The sequence below is a fragment of the Ornithorhynchus anatinus genome, chromosome 3 (genome assembly GCF_004115215.2).
Source record: "Ornithorhynchus anatinus isolate Pmale09 chromosome 3, mOrnAna1.pri.v4, whole genome shotgun sequence".
Lineage (NCBI taxonomy): Eukaryota > Metazoa > Chordata > Mammalia > Monotremata > Ornithorhynchidae > Ornithorhynchus > Ornithorhynchus anatinus.
The window spans coordinates 29,253,760-29,267,419 of record NC_041730.1 but is presented as its reverse complement, the minus strand read 5'-3'; positions in this window follow the sequence as shown (position 1 = coordinate 29,267,419).

The window sequence follows — 13,660 nt, the reverse complement described above, 5'->3', positions numbered from 1 at the left end:
GCCTCAGTACCCTCATCTGAGAATGGGGGATTAAGACTGAGCCCCATGTGGGACATGAACTGAATATAACCCGATTACCTTGTTCTACCCAGCATTTAATACAGTGTCTGACATACAGTAAGCACTTTACAGATACCATAAAAAAGAGTTAACTGATCAATCAGTGGTATTTGTTGAGCATTTACTCTGTGCAGAGCACTGGATGAAGCAATTGAGAGAGTCCTGAAGAAGAATGATATTATTTTATAGCAGGCAGAATGAACCTCAAAGAGAGAGGAATGAGCTGAAATCTCCAGGTTCCCACCTGTACTAGAGAAAAGTCTCATTTTCTCTGAAGGATATTGGCTGCCTCCTTCCTTTCCTAAGGCAGTCAGATCTCAGTAGCTCTGTTTTGTCCTCTCTGTTCTGGTGAACTGCAGAAAGTCAGATTGGCCCACTGGGAGTACAAGACACCACCAAAGGGAGCATCTCTGCCTGCCTGGACTGCCGTTTTGCTCCTTGGGTGTTGCATATCAAATTCCCAAATTATCTCTACTCTGGTCAACAGGCCATGTGTGTTGAAGCAGCATGGCTTAATGGAAAGAGCGTGGGGTTGGAAGTCAGAGGTCATGGGTTCTAATCCCTACTCCTCTGCCACTTGTCAGCTGTGTGACTTTGGGCAAGTCACTTAACTTCTCTGGGCCTCAGTTACCTCATCTGTAAAATGGGGATTAAGACTGTGAGCCCCACATGGAACAACCTCATTAGCTTGTATCTATCCCAGTGCTTAGAACAGTGCTTGGCACATAGTAAGCACTTAACACTATTATTATTATTGTGGAATTTTAACTTCACATCCAAGTCAAATGAGAAGATGGGCTAGATTAGCCTAGGAAAGCCCATACTAATAATCTTAATAATAATATTTTTGATATTTTAAAAAATATAATCCATGCCAAGCACTGCTAGGCTAGATACAATATAGGCGGCCCGGACAGTCCCGGCTCCTAAAAGGCTCACAGTCTAAGGGGAAGAGAGAACAGGTATCGAATCCTCATTTTACAGATGAGGAAATTGAACCACAGGTAAATTCAGCACATTGCAAAGGGTCTCATGCAGCAGGCAAGTGGGAGAGCTAGGATTAGAACCCCCATTTCCTGACTCCCAGGGTCGTGTTCTTTCCAATAGGCCAAGTTGCTTCTACCGGGACCAGGAATGGGAGGGGGACCTGTGGCAGTGTCCTATCATGTCCTCTGAGGAGGAAGTCTCAGAGGTCTGAATCAGCACTACTTATCTCCCTGCAAGAGCTGGACCGAAGATGTATTCAGCAACAAGACAGTTGCTTATGAAAATCAATGAAGTCTGCTCTGCCTAGACCTTGCAGTTTAATCGCTTCTTCTCTCTCTCAACTTTAGATTGATTTCGACATCTTAATTTTGATTCCTGCAAATGAGGAACGGTCATGGCAGGAGCTGGGGGGAGGATGGGGGACTCTCTGAGAAGACAGAAACCTATGCACGCAATCGGTTTGAGTGTGATATGTCCTTCAGGAAAGATGTCAGGCCCTGTGGATGGGTTGACGGATGGTCTGAGTTATTGATTAAGACTTTAATAAGGCTGTTTTCAGCCAAATTTATGCCGGCTTGTCTGTCCACATCAAAATGGAACTCCTGCGACCTCTTTTTATCTATCCACTTGGTCCCTATGACCAAGGACAGCAGGAAGGTGACCTGGATCGTGAGGAAATATCGAAGAAAAGTCAGGCCGGGTCGACTGGGCATAAGACTTAGGATATGGTCCTGGCTGCAGCATCAGGTGAGTTGCCACCTCCCTTTGCTTTATCGTCACCATCTGCAAAATGGGAGCATGCCGGTGAGAATAGCAGCAATCGATGGGCTAAGCCAAACAGCAGGGATGCTCTGAGAAGAATGGGTGAGAGACAGGTCTGCAGGCAACTCCTATACATTTTTTACACTTTGAATAAATTGCATGCTAGAATTTAATTTAGAATCCCTACTGTTTTCCTGATGAACGCAAACCACACTGCAATTAGAGTGATGAAGAAGGCTGTTGCTGCTTCTGACAGAAAAGATTTGTCTGCTTTGGTGGTTTGTTAGGGTAGGAGAGGGTGGGGGTTGAGAGGGCAGGCAGCACACAGCTGGTGACTGGTTCTGGGCCTGAAGAGTAATAATAAAAATTATGGTACTTATTAAGTGCTTACTATGTGCCAAGCACTGTTCTAAGTGCTGGGGTAAATACTAGTTAATCAGGTCAGGCAGAGCCCCTGTCCCACATGGGGCTCACAGTCTTAAATCCCCTTTTACAGATGAGGTAACAGAGGCACAGAGAAATGAAGTGACTTGCCCAAGGTCACCCAGCAGGCACATGGCAGAGCTGGAATTAGAACCTAGGTCTTTCTGACTTCCAAGACCACCCTCTACTAAGCCACATGCTTCTTGTCACCGCTGGACTGGGTGGCCGGAATTTGCTTGGTTTGTGTGATGACCCCAGCTCTCAGTATGGGCTGGGACACTAGTGCACTGAGCTGTAAGCCTTTCTTTTTAATTTCAACTCAGGCCCTCTTCCATGGACCCTGGGATCAACAGTTGCCCCTCCCTTTGCCTGCTACATCTAACCAGGTCTGTTCAAGAGAGCAGTGGGCCATGGTCTGGCATGCTGGGTCTCCCTTCAGTTTCATTTCTTCTGCAGAGTCCCAGCGCCCCGCCTGACACCAGTCAGGTTGTTGGCGAGGCAAGTATTTGGGGATTGGGACTGTGACCTGTCTTCCATGAACTGACCTTCCAGATACCAGTTCATCCACCCCTGCCTTATTTTCACTCTGACTTCTGTGATGCCCAGAGTGTATGCCCTGGGTTTATAGGTGAGGGCCATTGGTGCAGCTGCCATCCCATGGGTCTGTATCTTGTGAGGGATGAAGAGTGAGCTGGGATGTCACCTGGGCTGAGTTGGGGATCCCTCTGATCCCGACTGAAATTCCATTCCAGGCAAGGATAGCGCATGCTTTCTGGCTAGTTACCACGGGAGCTGTGTGCAAGATCAGAAGAGTGAGACTCGACCTGCAGGGCACTTGGCGACAGTCACCCAGAAGCACAATTAGGTTGAAGGAGGTGGGATGGGGGAGGGAGAGGGGAAGCGGAGAAGAGGCAGGGGAAGCAGAGGAATTTGGTTGGGTTCCATGACGGCTTCAGCTCTCAGTCTGGGCTGGGGCGCCAGTCCTGTGAGCCTTTGGTTTTTTTTCCCCCCCTTGCTTGTCAGCTGACAGGTCCAAAACAGTGCAGCCTTTGTTTTTTGAGGATGTTATTGCACCATAGATAATGTCAGCCCAAACTTTTCTCTCCCTGGGGATTCTCGCCTACAAGGATTAGTCAGAGTTCAGTCCTCAGTGCTCGCTTAGTCCTTGGCATTGGGCGTCCCCACCCGCGAGAATGGGATCGGAATCCCTGTCTTTACCCACTCTTCATAGGCTCCCTTAGACTGTGAGCCCCATGTGGGACTGAATCCAATCAGACAACTGAGCAAGCACTTAATAAATACTCTAATCATTAATCCTCTGGCTCTACCCCTTGCCCCAGCTGAGAGGCAGAATGCTCACCATATACTGTGGACAAACAGGAGTGCTAGCAGAGAGTCAGGAGCCTCGGATCCTGTAGGAGGCTCCTCTTTCTCCAGCCCCTTGCTAACCATGGGGACCCATCCTAGAGCAAGTCTTGAGGGCTCTGTGCACCAGGAATCCACAGACCAAGAGAGGAAGCAGCTCTTTGGAGAAGCAGCGTGGCTCAGTGGAAAGAGCCCGGGCTTGGGAGTCAGAGGTCGTGGGTTCTAATCCCGGCTCCACCGCTTGCCATCTGTGTGACTTTGGGCAAGTCACTTAACTTCTCTGTGTCTCAGTTACCTCATTTGTAAAATGGAGTTAAAACTGTGAGCCCCGCATGGGACAACCTGATCATTCTGTATCCCCCCAGCGCTTAGAACAGTGTTTTGCACATAGTAAGCGCTTAACAAATACCACCATTATTATTATTTAAATTCCTGATGGATTATCTCTAGCTTCTGGCCCTTCCACTCCCTGGCCTCAGTTTCTCCACCACCTGTGAATTATGGAAGCCCTTGCCTACCTGTAAGCTTGTTGGGGGCAGAGTACGTATACCAACTCTGTTAGAACAGTGCTCTGCACATAGTAAGCACTTAACAAATACCAGTATCATCATAGTGTACTCTCCAAAGCCCTTACTACAGTTCTTTTTACATAATGTGTGCAATAAATACAATTGATTGATTGCTAGGGCTAAGAAATAATTCTCAAACAACAAGTGAAAGGCCCTTGAGCCCTACCATGTAAAGCCCAAATGCTTTCTCTCTCCCCTACGCTCTTGTTCTGAAGCTGCTTGTGCACTTTACTCTGACCACTCTTCCCCAGAGAGAAATTATCTTGAGAGGAGCTGTTCTGTCATCTGATCATCTACCTCCTCCCACAGTAAGGCTGGTTCCACTGCCTTTGGTATTTTCAATGTAGGTAAGCATTTGTCAGGCTCTTGCAGGGCAGCAATTGGTAGAATTGAAATTCCAGGTTCCAGAAAGCAAAGCTCAAAAGGAAGGAAGTGGAAAGGAAGCCAATTCACTTTTACAGAGTTTCCAAGGAGCTTCTCCATATCTCTCTCTCTCTCACTTTCACTCACTAACACTCTCCCTCTCCTCTCCTTTTGTCCCAGGTTCCATGGAGGGAGCATGGAAGTTTAGCCTCTGCCCCAGAATAATTCAATGTGCCCCTCCTTTGATCCCTCTCTCAGCACTGTATAAAGCATTGGGAAAGAATATACCAGTGGTAATTAGACACAGTCCCTGTCCCTTGGGTGGTTCACAACCTGAAAATAGAAAGGGGGAGAAGGGATTGGCAACAGACACATAAGAAGAGATGAAACAAACCCTAAGACAACATAAAGACAAAAACCAAAGATCTGTAGGGTGTTGCAGCTAGAGAAGCAGAATGTCAGGCTCCCCACAGTTCAGAGTCCAAATCACAACCGTGGCCATGGTGACCACTGCAGCAGCAGCAGCCACCACAGGTTTCCCGAGGCCTTGTGGAGGCAGTTCCAGGTTGTGGCTGCTTTTCTCTGTCCTGCTGATGACAGTAAGTCCAGGGTCCCCAGAGGGCTGGAAGAGTAGTGTAAGGGAGAAGTGGCACTGCCCTCTGAGACATGGTTGTGGGTTGGGTAGAGGGACACCTTAACCAGTTGCTACTGTCAGGTAAGCAGGGGAGAGGGGATGTTTCAAGCTGCCTATAGGCCAGGGTCCACAGGGCAGGTGGAGGCCTTAGCTCACCTTTGTGCTACCCACTGAAAATGAACTTAGGACTCCACTTCTGAAGGTGCCTCGAAGAGACAACTCAGCAGGCCTTCAGACCAGCCAGGGAGAGAGGATAGAGATGTGAAATGAAAGGTTTCCTGGGTTTGTTTTTCTTCTTCCTGTGAGCCCTTTGAACATCAGGTAAAGTCCATTATAAGCATGTTATCGCTTTTGCCCCTTTCATTCCATCCCTACCTTCCAGCCCACATGTCTAGCTTAAGCTTTGAAAACTTTCCCTGGTTTTCCCTTTGTGAGTGTGCAGGGCTCCAGTTGAACAAAGTAACTTGGGGAGATCCAAAGACATTAAAAATCGTGAATAGAGAGTGAACAAGGTATTAAAGAAGCTCATTTTCTAGGATAGGAATGATCGAAGTCCAGAAATATCCATGGCCCGAAAAAGGCAAAATATTTCAGAGTAATATTGCAAATTCCTTTCGAACTGTCTGGACTGTGTTCAGCTGAATACCTAAGTGGAGATGGAAGCAACTCTGGAGAGGCAACAAATGCAGGGCGTATGTCTGTTTTATTGTTATAGTGCACTCTCCCAAGCGCTTAGTACAGTGCTCTGCACACAGTAAGCACTCAATAAATATGAATGAATTAATGAATGAAATGTGCATCATAATCTCTTCTGACCATCTCATCCTTCCAAGGAGTCAGGTCGGTCCCACAGTTCACTTATCCATTAGGTCACCAAAATTCTTCACGATCAGATTCAACCAACATGTTAATGCTTGACACTTAATGTCACATAATTTAGTTCCTAAAGTCATCTGCCTATGATCTACATAATCCCTGTTTGTTCCTGTGTATTTCCGACCTATAGGCTAAATGAACTTTATGGATGGAGTTGACATGTTCAACTCAACAGTGGACTTGGAGAGTTCTGGAGGAATCCCTCGAGGCATGGATTTCAGAGGGCATTTCACACTGAGGACTCAGCAAAGCAGAGCATGGCCATAGATACCCCCACTCAGAAGTTTTCATCTGATCCCATTCCCCTTCCTGCCCTTAGTGCTTAGCAAGGTTGTTACCCAACTATTACATCCTCCCCTCTACCTGTTTGCATAATATTGAGGAGCTGTCCTGCTTTTCCGGGGTTAACGTGGGGCACACACATAAACTGGTACAGACAGAGGGTAAAATATTCAGCTATTTTTTTTCCTCAGAGAAACATATTCCAGAGTAAATTTGGGTGTTGACATTCTTGAAGTGTGTTCTCCCTCTTTGTGTCTGTCTTCTGAGCTCTGATTCAAATTAGTAATCAACCTAGCTGTTCTGTCATCTTGAGTGGTGGTTTCCTTCTGTTTCAACAAGAGTAATGCCATTCAGTTGAAGTCAACCATTCAGTGATCTGCTCCCGCCTTAGAGTGTAAGCGTCTTGGGGACCGAGGAGTACAACACTGATTTATTCTGTACTTCCTAAGTGCCTTATACGGTGGACCATACCAGGAGGGTGTTCAGTACGTGCTGCTATTACTATTACTAATGCTGATGCTATTCGGGTTCAGGCACCAGAAGTCCTGATTTGGGTAGGACAATCATGATATGGGTTAGGTTTTTCCACCCAATGACCTGAGATAGGATCCAATAATGGGCTGGGGTGGCAGGACTTAACCCTTCAGCTGTCACAGCAATGTTGGTGGCAAAGGAGCCATAGCTGCCGCAGCTGAATTGACTCTCTGGGCTGGGAATGAGATTTCCCTATGTTGTTAAATCAATCAATCAATCAATCAGAATTATTTATTGAACACTTACTGAATGCAGAGCACTGTACTAAATGCTTGGAAGAGTACACTATGACAGAATTGATAGATAATAATGATGGCATTTGTTAAGCGCTTGCTACGTGCAAAGCGCTGTTCTCAGCACTGGGTAGGATACAAGGTGATCAGGTTGTCCCACGTGGACTCATGGTCTTAATGCCTATTTTACAGATGAGGTAACTGAGGCACAGAGAAGTTAAGTGACTTGCCCAAAGTCACACAACTGACAAGAGGTGGAGCCAGAATTTGAACCCATGACTTCTGTCTCCCCAGTCCGTGTTCTTTCCACTGAGCCATGCTGCTTCTCTATATGATCCCTGTCCACAAGGAACTTACAGTCTTTCAAGGATGATATTTCAACTTCAACAAAAATCCCCATTTGTGGCCTTGAAGGCCATTTTTAGCCATAATTGCCCCCAGACCCCATGTGCCTGCTGCCGTCACCACCCTCCCAATTCAGGAAGAATTGTTGGGATTGTGGGGTGAGGGTGAGACCAGGCCGGGAACGGTGTGGGGGGGCACTCGGGACCATCTTCTGTAGCGGCTCAGACCCAGGAAAAGTGTGTGACCAGTGGATGCCGTTGGTGACAAATGGTGCTGGAAAAGGTGTGTTTCTCCCTCTCCCCAATTCTAATCTCTTTTCCTTGTTGTTTTCCCTTTACCTATTCCCCTTCTTTCTCCATTGTCCTATCATCTTTCTTTGGCACATGAACAGTACAGTTTATATGAAAATGTGTTAGCTTTTCTGCCCTCCCCAGCCATCACCCCTTAATTGGAGGAAGCCAAAGAGCAAGTGTCCACTTGGGAAACTCTTCTAGGAATGGGACCATAGGGCTTTGGGAGTTTCCTTCCAGGCAGGAAGGGAGGTATCTCTGCAAGCCCCACTGTCCCAACCAGGCCCCCCAGATTTCTGCCAAGGCACTGATATTCAGACCATCCTGGAACAGCCCTTCCACTTCCTAGACAGAGCCAGAACCATGATGGTTGGATTTTTCCTTTCTCCCTCTGAAGACCTGGGGGGGGTCTTTAGTCTTTGGCCCTGTCATGCATGTATATAGATCACTTCTCCTTTTGTCCTCCTGAGGAAAGAGTTCCAAGTGGTGTGGGATCAGAGCAGTGTTAGGTTATGTGGCTATCAATTCTTTGTGGGTTTCCTTGGAGCAAGGAATGAGCAGGGATGGGCATTAGGATGGATGATGGGATGGTTCCAAGGATATCTGAGTTGGATCATCAGAGGACAGCTGTGCTTGACTGACTGGCTAGTCATTTGATTCCTTCCCAAATCACTCTCTTCTAACCAAACTAATTCCAGCACTTTTAGACACTTCTGGTTGAGAGAGAGAGATGCTATTCCCCCATTTATTTGCTTCTTAGATGGAACACCCTTCCTCTTCATGTCTGACAGGCGATCACTCTCCCCACCTTCAAAACCTTTTTGAAAGCACATCTTCAAGAAGCCTGCCATTATTATTATTATACTTAAGTGCTTACTATATGCCAAACACTGTTCCAAGCAATGGGATAGATACAAGGTAATCAGGTTGGACAGAGTCCCTGTCCCACTTAGGGCTCACAGTCTTAATAGGAGGGAGAATGGAATCTCTATTTTACAGATGGGGGGCCAGAGGCCTGGTGAAGTGAAGTGATTTGCCCAGCAGACCCTTGGCGAGCCCAGGTTCTCTGTCACCCAGGCCAGGCTCTTTCCATTAGACCACATGGTTTCTCTAAAGGGAAGTCACCCTCCTGGTTCACCTGGAGTCCTGAGGGAGCTGGGTCCTGGCCTCTGGAGGCTGTGGGTCTGTTCTGCTTCACCCAGGCCTGTCGGCTCCCCAGAGACCTAAAACAATCTGCATGAGAAATGGGGTCCCTGGTCCTGATTCCTGCTTTCCTCTGGGAGAGAGGGTGGCCTTTGGCTTTGTCCAAGCTTTCAAGGCTGCTGCTTGGGAGCAGGCAGGCCCACTCCTTCACAGGTATTAAATGCTCGCTTGGTGCCAAGAGAGCACCGGGGGTACACATGGACCTGACAGAGTGCATACATTCCCCTTCACCCCTGGGTGCCATGTGGCAGACACATGCAGGGTACAGATGGGTTCCCGTTTCACAAGGCCCAAAGGAAGTGGAAACTGGTGGCACCCTTCTCTCCAGATCCCCAAGAGAGCGGCTCTTCTTCCATCGCCCTGGTCGGGACAGAAGTCCTGACTACCTCTCATTTGTCCCAACACCAAGATGGTGCTTAACCTCCTTAGTGAGGAGCAGGTCAAAAATTGCCCATGAGAAGCCCAATTTTTCCTTTTCTTTGACTTTATCATTAAATTTAGCCAGTCATTTCTGGGCCTCCTGTGTCAGACTGAGAACTAGTCTCTCATCTGGCATGAGCCCACTGGTCCAATTTCCCAATGGACAAAAACAATTTCTGCTTTATTCAGGCCCGCTTAGCCTCATGTCCATTCCCTGCCCGGCTCCTAGGGGCCATGCAGATTCACCACAAACAAATGTGATGTAAAATGTCAGGGCCATGGCTCTGAAAGACTGGATAGATGCCATCATGTTCCTCTGGAACCTGAATGGAAAGACAATAATAATAATAATTGTGGTATTTATTAAGTGCTTACTGTGTGTTGGGCACTGTACTAAGCACGGGGTGGTTACAAGCAAATAGGGTTGAACAGTTCCTGTCCCAAATAGGGATCATGGTCTCAATCCCCATTTTACAGATGAGGGAACTGAGGCCCAGAGAAGTGAAGTGATTTACTTAAGGCCATACAGCAGACAAGTGGCAGAGCTGGGAGTAAAATCCATTACCTTCTGACTCCCGGGCCCATGCTGTAGCCACTATGTTATGCTGCTTCTCTGTGTTCAGTGAATATCTGGAAGATGCCCTTCACTGAAGACCAAGCCTGACTAAGACTTCATTTCCTCTTCTCCCTCTCCCTTCTGTGTCACCCTTGCAGTTGTATTTGCACACTTTATTATTCACCCATCCCTAAGCCTCACATAATTTATATGCTTATCCGTAATTTATATGTTAATGTCTATCTCCTCCTCTAGACTGTAAGCTCGTTGTGGGCAGGGAACATGTCTACAAACTCTGTATTTAACTCTCTTAAATGCTTAGTACAGTTCATTCATTCATTCCTTCAATCGTATTTTTTGAGCGCTTGCTGTCGGCAGAGCATTCATTTGTTCATTCAATAGTATTTATTAAGCCCTTACTATGTGCAGAGCACTGTACTAAGCACTTGGGATGTACAATTTGGCAACAGATAGAGACAATCCCTGCCCAATGATGGGCTCACTGCACTAAGGCTTAGGAGAGTACAATTGGTTAACAAATAAAGACAATCCCTACCCAACAATGGACTCACAGTCTAAAAGGGGGGGAATAATGGTATTTGTTAAGCTCTTACTATGTGCCAAACATTGTTTGAAGCGCTGGGGGTGGGGGGTGGTGGTACGAGGTAATCAGGTTGTCCCACTTGCGGTTCACAGTCTTAATCCCCATTTTACAGATGAGGTAACAGAGGCCCAGAGAAGTTAAGTGACATCCAAAGTCACACATCTGACAAGTGGCGGAGCTGGAATTAGAACCCATGACCTCTGACTTCCAAGCCCACACAGTAAGTGCTCAGTAAATACAATTAATTGATCTGAGAAATGGTTTGGTGCCACTCACCAGCAAATTTCCCTAGCAGCAGAGACATTTTTGAAACCTGGCCCAGCTTTGATGAAGGTATGTTGTGTTTCCTGGCTATTCCTCAGCACCATATTCTTTGTCCCTCAGAGTTAATGGCCTTTCCTGACGAAGCCCTCATTTCTTTTTCTCCCACTCCCTTCTGTGTCACCTTGATTTGCTCCCTTTATTCACCATCCCCTCAGCCCCACAGCACTTACACATGCATCTGTAATTTATTTATCTTAATTTTTGCCTCCCCCTCTAGACTGTAAGTTCATTGCAGGCAGGGAATGTGTCTGTAAGATTGTTATATTGTACTCTCCCAAGAGCTTAATACAGTGCTCTTCACACAGGAAGTGCTCAATAAATATGACTGATTGGTTGATTGCTGTGGACCAGTGGTTGAAGCAAGGCTTGAGGTGGCCCAATCCCCTGCTATGTCATTTTGGCCAAGTTAGCGTGGGAAGGCAGGGGAGAGAGTTAGATTGGGTGAAAAACTCCTAAACACCACCATGAAATCCAAATAACAGCTCCTGACAGAAAATTGGCTGACCTTTTCCTTCTCTCCCTTCCCAACCCCCGACCCTTCTGCTCCTTCCACCCCCAAGCCAGGCCATGTATCAGCCAGCCTGTTCAGCCAGTCAAGGTATGAATGGGAGACCTAGACCAGTTTTTCTACCAAGCGGGCAGCCTATCCATCCCCAACCTACTTTAAGTAAATCATTCAAAGTCTTAAACCTTTAATTCCCTTAAACCTTCCTGTGGGAAGTCAGGGTAGAATTAATGTTTCTCCATTAAACATTTAGTGTAAATTGAAGTTTCCTCACCCAGGGCTTGCTCTGGAGAAAAGCTGACACTGATGGAAGACTTGTGTGACTTCTGTTCTGTGAGTGGTGGTAGGTGAGGCTAATAGAAGAGGACCCAGAAAATCATGGATAGGGAAATGAGGCTCTTCTTCTGTCCTCCTCTCTCATCTGCCCCCTCTACCTACCCAATCTAACCACGGAGCTAAAAATACATGAAAACTGCAGCCCAGGGATTGTAGGGGAGAGACTTGAGAGCCAAATCTGGAGGAACAGAGGAAGATGGTGTTGACCAGTTCTGAGTCCAGCTGTGGAGAGGTCCCTTAGGGCAGGACTCAAGGTTGTTTCAGAGATAAACGGGCCAGCAGCTCCACAGCTCCCTCTTGGAATTCAGGGGTCACAGAACCAGGCCATGATCCCTCCCACCAGGAAAGAAGTTGGGGCCAAATGTGCTGCAGTGCTACTCCGCCTAATTCCAATTCTGGGCTGAGCAGCAGAGAGTTTATGTGCTGACAAAATGGCCCCACTCCAAAGCTCTCTTCATAACTGGTTTACTGTTGGGCCAAAGAATTTGCCCTGCATCCTGCCCTGTGACCCAGCTTTCTCCCTTTTAAAAACAAAAGTTGAGCAATGTTTAGGTTAACTGTCATCCAATAATGTTTATTCAGCAGTAAAGGAGCATGGAGTCTATTTTACATTTTATTTTCCTCAGGGATGCATGCTTGGAGCTGAGAAGAGAAGTCTGGATCAGGGGAGACTGAGATCCAAGACACATCCCAGGGCCAGGTTCACTGGATCACAGCCCCAAGGACCACTGCACCCCACAGGCTGCCCCAGATATGCAGTTCCATCTCCCCTTAAAGACCAACATGCTGGAAGACAGAGAGGAACTTGAGAATTAACTGAACAACAGCATCTCAGCCATGTACAAAGCCACACTTAGAAATGAGCTACAATCCACGCCTAACCCAAACTCCGGGACAGTTCCAGTGAGGCAGGCCATGATAACAGAGAAAAAGAACAGCATAATTCAGTTAACACCAAGTTCTGGCCCCAGAACAAAAGGCGGACTGATTTCAAGAGTTAGGTTGCTGGAGTCCTTTCTGTACATTTCTGTTCCTCTTCCTCCTCCACACAAGGGAGAGAGGGGAAGGGACTGGACTTGGCTTTTGTGTGGGCTGCTCTGTGGATTTCTGGACTGGAGGGCAGGGAGTTTGTGTGTATGTTTGTGTAGATGACAGGGTTTCAATATTGTAGTTAGTTTTAAGAATTCCCTAGCATGTGAGTGATTCCTGCCTCCTCCCCTTGAGATGCCACGCTTACCTTAGATTTATATCCTGCTCCTGTGGGAAATTTATGGTAACAATCCAGTCCTATTTATGGAGGTTCTCATCTCAGTTCTCCACCTCCCTTTCTACTGAGTTTACAGGGAAATGTTCTTCCCTGGTTTCTCAGGGATTTGTATGTGTATGTATTAGTGTGTATGTGTGCACATGCATATATATCCATGCAGGAAGTGAGAGAATTGGAGACAAATGAAACACTGATTTGCAGCCCCATCCCCCCTGACAGAGCTGACAGTCTGTGGGGCAGACATGAAAAATGACTTTCTTTCTTCCTCTGCCTCTACACTGGTGGAGTTGGGGGTGAAAAATGCACACTCTTCATGACTGCTGATGCCTTGCCTTTGTGTGTTCTCAAGATAAGCTAAGTCTGGCGGGGGGGGGGGGGCTTGTTAATCAAGCACTCAGCTGGCAGCCCCCTGTGCCTGGAGCGGCCTGCCTGAGCTGAGTCCTTCACCACCTGAATGCCAAAGGAAGGCCCAGCCGGTCGGGGGCAGGGGCCAAATGGAAGGGGTAGGAGAATAATGTGCCTTATTAATGTGGCTGATTACTAAAGGCAGGGGTTTAGCAGGGAGGAAAGTAGCATCACCTAGGGTACCTAGGATATTTAGCTCATCCTGTTGAACTGTGGGATCAAACACTCAGAAGGTAGTCCAACCTGCTGTTGTATTTCAGTTCAGATGAGACACTGGGGAAGAGAGAAGGGAAGTGATAATAATAATACTGGTATTT